The 5,270-nt window shown below is 46.9% G+C and overlaps 1 pseudogene across 1 annotated transcript; it reads left to right on the top strand.

Annotated features, from left to right (window-relative positions):
* Positions 1 to 3,466: 3,466 nt before the first annotated feature.
* Positions 3,467 to 5,015, top strand: LOC308275203 (homocysteine-responsive endoplasmic reticulum-resident ubiquitin-like domain member 2 protein; annotated as a pseudogene). The gene is made up of 2 exons: positions 3,467 to 4,337; positions 4,772 to 5,015. The product of its transcript is annotated as a homocysteine-responsive endoplasmic reticulum-resident ubiquitin-like domain member 2 protein (transcript).
* The last annotated feature ends 255 nt before the right edge of the window (positions 5,016 to 5,270 follow it).

Here is a 5,270-nt window from a genome sequence, read left to right as displayed (position 1 = left end):
ATATCCAGACAGGGTTTAACTTTTCCTGATGGTCTCATACATGTTTTTAAGTCTGTTTATTTGAATCAAGATTCAAATAAGCCCCTTATAATTGCAATTGATGGTTATGTCTTAAGATGGAGAGCTGAATTCTGAAACCACAAAAATTCAAATTTAGGGCAGGTAGCAAAGTTGCAGTCTTTTTTTTTTTTTTGTGGTACTGGGGTTCCTGAAAGCCCTTCTACCTCCAGGCTACACTCCCAGACCTACTTTTCTTTTATATTTTTATTTGGAAACAGGGTCTCTTAAGCCAGAACAGCTGGCTTCGAACCTGCGCGATCCTGTCTCCGCCTCCCAAGCGCGGGGATTACAAGCGTGCGCCACCACGCTCAGCCTATCTTTAGATTTTAAAATGGGGTCTCGCTGAGTTGCTAAGGCTGGCCTCCGGCCTGTGGGCCTCCTGGTCACTGATTGTCTGTAAGACGGAGCTCTGTGCATACCGCGCTTGGCGACCCTGGAGGCAACACTGGCATCCCTCTGCCTTGTCCAGCTCCGCCTGCCCGCTCTAAGGGTTTGCACTGGTGCTTTTCCAAAGAGTGACACTGGGTGCCAAAAGCTGCTTCACCCTGAGAATTTTACACTCTCCCCTGAGCAGCTAAAGCCAACTGGTAAGTTTACGTCTGAAAGCCCAGCGCCTGGGTCTCAAGGTGATAAGCTGTGGGGTGCTCATTTATATATACCTCGGGGCTTCCCCTGGGGTCAGGCTGAATCTGGGATACCCATCTGGCGTCTTCCTCCCTCTGTCCAGCTCTCTCCTGAACTGCCCTGGCTGTACCTGGGCAGTGGAGTGCTGGGCCCAGTTTTTCTCTTGGTAGAACCCAAACTTAAGACAGACTCCAAATACCACCCAGAGGTGGTACTCAGAAGAGATTTCTCCCCAACTATCACCCACACACGTGCTGTCCTCTCCCTTCAAAACCCCAAAAAAACTTGGGTGCTGAACTTTAAAATGACCTGCCATTTGAGCATCTGCGCTGGTACTAAGACTAGAAGCGGTTTTTATTCACTTTACAAAAGAATTCACAACACGGTTCTTAATATAGGGAAGTCTCAATTGTGTGTTTAAAATAAAATTACAAAATTTTACCCAAAAAGTAACCTGGAGCAACTTTTCAAAAATAACATCCCATATAGAGCAGTGCCAAGTTTAGCAACCCAATAATTGAGGCTTGGAAATTCCTCTGTGTGAAAGTGGCTTTCTCCCGGCCCCCTGGTAAGTCTCCGACTTTCTTCTGGGCCCCCTCAGTCATACCCTGAAGGTAGTTGTCATGGTGACCGTGGGACTGTGACCTCTTGAGTAGCTCGGGCTCAGAAGAAAGGGTTCCCCCCAGTGTGACTGAGAAGCAGGGAGCAGAGAGGCAAATGGCATTCTCCTGGGTCACTCGGGCAGATATTTAACTGGCTGAGCCTCGGAGACGAGCAAAGCGCTCAGATGCCGTCAGATGCCCAGGGGCTGACACCGGCTTGCAGGGCTGTGTGCAGAGGCGTTAACAATGCACCGCGCCCCAGCTGGCTCAGACAAACCACCGCACCAAAGGAAAGGTCTCCTCCGGGAGACTCAGGACTGAATAGCTCTAATTAATTTATTATTGGAGTTCACTGGTAGAAAGAAAGGGTCACTACATATGCAAATGATTCTGTTTTTATCCCAGGATCTAAGCCCACTTAACCAAGGAAATGAAAGCTAGCTTACTTTTGTTTAATGAGCTCATTTGAATAGAAGAGAAACTGGGGAGGGAGGCCGAGGCTGCACACAGGCACCTGCTCACCCCTAACAGAGGCCCGGCTCTCCCAGGCCCTTCTCCCCAAGTTATGAATATCTGTAATTACAAACGTAGTACGCACTCATTATGACAAGTCAAACGATAGAGATCTTTTAACTTAATGTCTTCTCTTCCTTTGCCCCCATCCCAATTGCTCCAGGCAATCACAGAAACATCCTGTAATATATGACATAGCTTTCCAGACCTTTCTAAAAGATCTTTTTTTTTTTTTTTCCCCCAGTACTAGGGATGGAACCCAGGGGCATTCGACCTCCGAGCTACACCCCCAGCCCTATTTTTTTATTCTTTATTTTGAAACAGGGTCTCACTGAGTTGCAAAGGGCCTCACTAAGCAGCTGAGGCTGGCTGGGAACCACAGCCCTCCTATCTCAGCCTCCCGGATGCTGGGATTACAAGCGTGTGCCACCACGCCCGGCTCTTCAGGATCTTTTAATCATACAACAACCATTCCCTGTTATGTCTGGCCCTCCCCGTCATGCACTATAGCATTGTGTTGATAGTTGCCTGATGCTTTTTTTTTTTTTTTTTAGTGGTACGAGAGATTGAACTCAGGGACATTCTACCTTGGAGCTTCGCCCCCAGCCCTTTTCATTCTTTATTTTGAAACAAAGTCTTGCTAAATTGCCGAGGCTGCCGTGAACCCACAATTCTCCTGCCTCAGTCTCCCAAGTACTGGGATACAGCTATTGTTCCTTGCATTTGCTAGTTGGCTTTAAATCAGAGCATCTTGGGATTTCCTCCAGGCCAAATGTATGGGTCTAATTCACTCTTCAATACCTCCAGAGTGTTCTGCAGTATATTCTGTAGTATACATGTATTTATTTGCATTATTTATTTGACATTTCTCTATTATCCTCCCCGAGGATGCCATTATTTTGTTGTTTTCTTTCTTTTCCTTCCTTTTCTTTCTTTCTTTCTTTCTTTTTTTTTATTTTTTCGTACTGGAGATTGAACCCAGGGGCATTCTATGCTTGAACTATACCCCCAACCCTATTTTATCTTTCATTTTGAAATAGGGTCTAAGTTGCAGAAGGCCTCACTAAGTTACTGAGGCTGGCCACCAACCTGTGATCCTCCTGTCTCAGCCTCCCAAGTGCTGGGATTACAGGTGTGTGTCACCACGCCCAGCCCTGATGTCATTATTTCTTTTTTTTTAATTTTATTGGTGCATTATATTCATACATCATATTGTGGTAAAAAAAAAAAACTTGTGTGTACAAACATGTACACATCACTGATTTAACCCCTACCCAATTCCCACCCCTGATGTCATTATTTCTATTGAATACATTCTCTGCGGAAGGGAGAAGGCCCTGCTGCTACTGTGCAGTGCCGCCTGGCTGGGTGTGGAGGGTGGCAGTGGCCCACGGCCCATCTCAGTCCTGAGCCCGGCGGAACCCGGAACCTGGACCTGGTGGGACGAGCTGCACCCATGGCCTGGCACCCAGACCCCACCGCACCGCCTCTGTCCATCCTTGCTACCGACAATGGCCTTTGTATCGCCCAAAGCACAAAAGACTGACTTGGACACAGAGTACTGAGAACTTGCTGTCATCCCATCCCAGCGGTGCTAGCGGTCACCATGTCAGCTTATTAGGGGTTATCTGCTGCTCCTGTTGACTCTGCCTGACTTTGGGGTCACCATGGATCAAAATGGGATGGAGACTCCTGTGACCCTTGTCACTAAAGTACCAAATCAGAAATACAGTGATCACACTATTAGCCGCCCATCTACCTAACCAGTACCCTAGCAAACCATTGGTATGTTCGGGCAGACTACTTCCTGATCATCTGCAGCCAAAAGACAGTCTCAGAAAACAAGATGAGTATCATATGGTTCATCGAGTATGCACTTCTAGGACTCCTCCCAGTCCTCCAAAATCCAGCAATTCTAGTTCAGATCATCCAAGATCAACAACTCCATCATCAAGTCAAGGAACCTTGCCTAGTGCTACACCTTCCTCAGAAGGACTGAGGCAGCGTACCCTCCCACAAGCACAACCCGAACGGCGCAAAGCCATCAGTCTCCGTATAAAATGCAAACAGTTCCTGGGCAAACTTTCCCACCTGGAATCCCAGTGTACTCTCAGCCCACTGCACTCTCAGCCCACTGCAGAAGCTATGGCGGCAGCAGATGTATGCTCATCCGTATTATATGCAATACCAAGCTACAGTTTCGGCTCAGGCCTCTTCAAATGCCAGTCCAGCCCAGCCTGCTGTATCACAGCCTTTAAATTTGGCACCTGTTCCTGGAGAAGAACCCCCACCAGCTGCAAACCTAGTGGCCAAGAAAATCGACCCATGAATGAGAATGTTCAGATGAGTGCACAGGGAGGGCCAGTGCTAAATGAAGACTTCAGTCCTGACTGGCTATGCTGGATATGCACATTCTCACAAGCTGCAATTCTCCTTAGCAGTGAATACTTCTATTCTTCTTTTAGTTGGTTTATCAATGTAATGGAAGCCATGCTACTGGTTTATTTAACCCAAGCTGGTGGTTTCCTTTTAGGCATGGTGGCGCACACTTGTAATCCCAGCATTCGGGAGGCTGACACAGGAGGATCGTGGTCCCCAATCAGCCTCAGCTACTTAGTGAGGCCCTCTGCAACTCGGTTTCAAAATAAAGAATAAAAAGTAGGGCAGGGGGTGTAGCTCGGAGGTCAAATGCCTCTGGGTTCCACCCTCAGACCCTCAAAAAAAAAAAAAAAAAAAAAAAAGGTCAAGCAGGCATGGTGCACGTTTATAATCCCAGCCTTTAGGAGGCTGAGATAGGAGGATCGTGGTTCGCAAACCACCTCAGCTACTTAGAGGCCCTTTGTAACTCAGTGAGACCTGGTTTCAAAATAAAGAATAAAAAATAGGGCAGGGGGTGTAGCTCGGAGGTCAAATGCCCCTGGGTTCTATTCCCCAGTACCACAAAAAATAAATAAAAAGAAAAAAAAGAAAAGAAGGTCAGCAACAGGCTCCTAACAATAATGTCAACGTTAACAAGGATGGACAGAATGCAAACCATCTGGAACTTGAAGAAATGGAGCACCCGGTGGATGACGGGCTTGAAGACGAGCGTGAGAAGATGCAGGGGAAGGTGCCAGTGCAGTTCCGGGGCCTGGGCTAATGGCCTCAGCCTGGTCTGCCATCACCACCTCCTTTACTTTGCTAATACCAGAGGGACCGCCTCAGGTTGCCAATTAGACCTGAAAAACGGTGCTAGCTGCCAAGGAGGGTCTGACTTAGGAAAGCGGTTTAAATAACAGTGAAATTCAAAGAAATTTATAACTTTCTTCTGAACCGCGTACAGAGGTCTTCTTTTCTTTAAGGTCCTCACGCAGATGAATATTTTAAGCACAAATAGACTACTAAACTTGTGATTTTTTTTTCAAGATCCTACAGAAGATAGCATAACAATATCAGTCTTCCAGGTAGCTTTCATTTCAATTATGTGCAGTA

The sequence above is a fragment of the Muscardinus avellanarius genome (genome assembly GCF_963383645.1).
Source record: "Muscardinus avellanarius genome assembly, chromosome: 16".
In the NCBI taxonomy this organism is placed as follows: domain Eukaryota; kingdom Metazoa; phylum Chordata; class Mammalia; order Rodentia; family Gliridae; genus Muscardinus; species Muscardinus avellanarius.
Note: the sequence above shows the minus strand (reverse complement) of the source record. Positions and strands in the feature narration are given on the sequence as shown.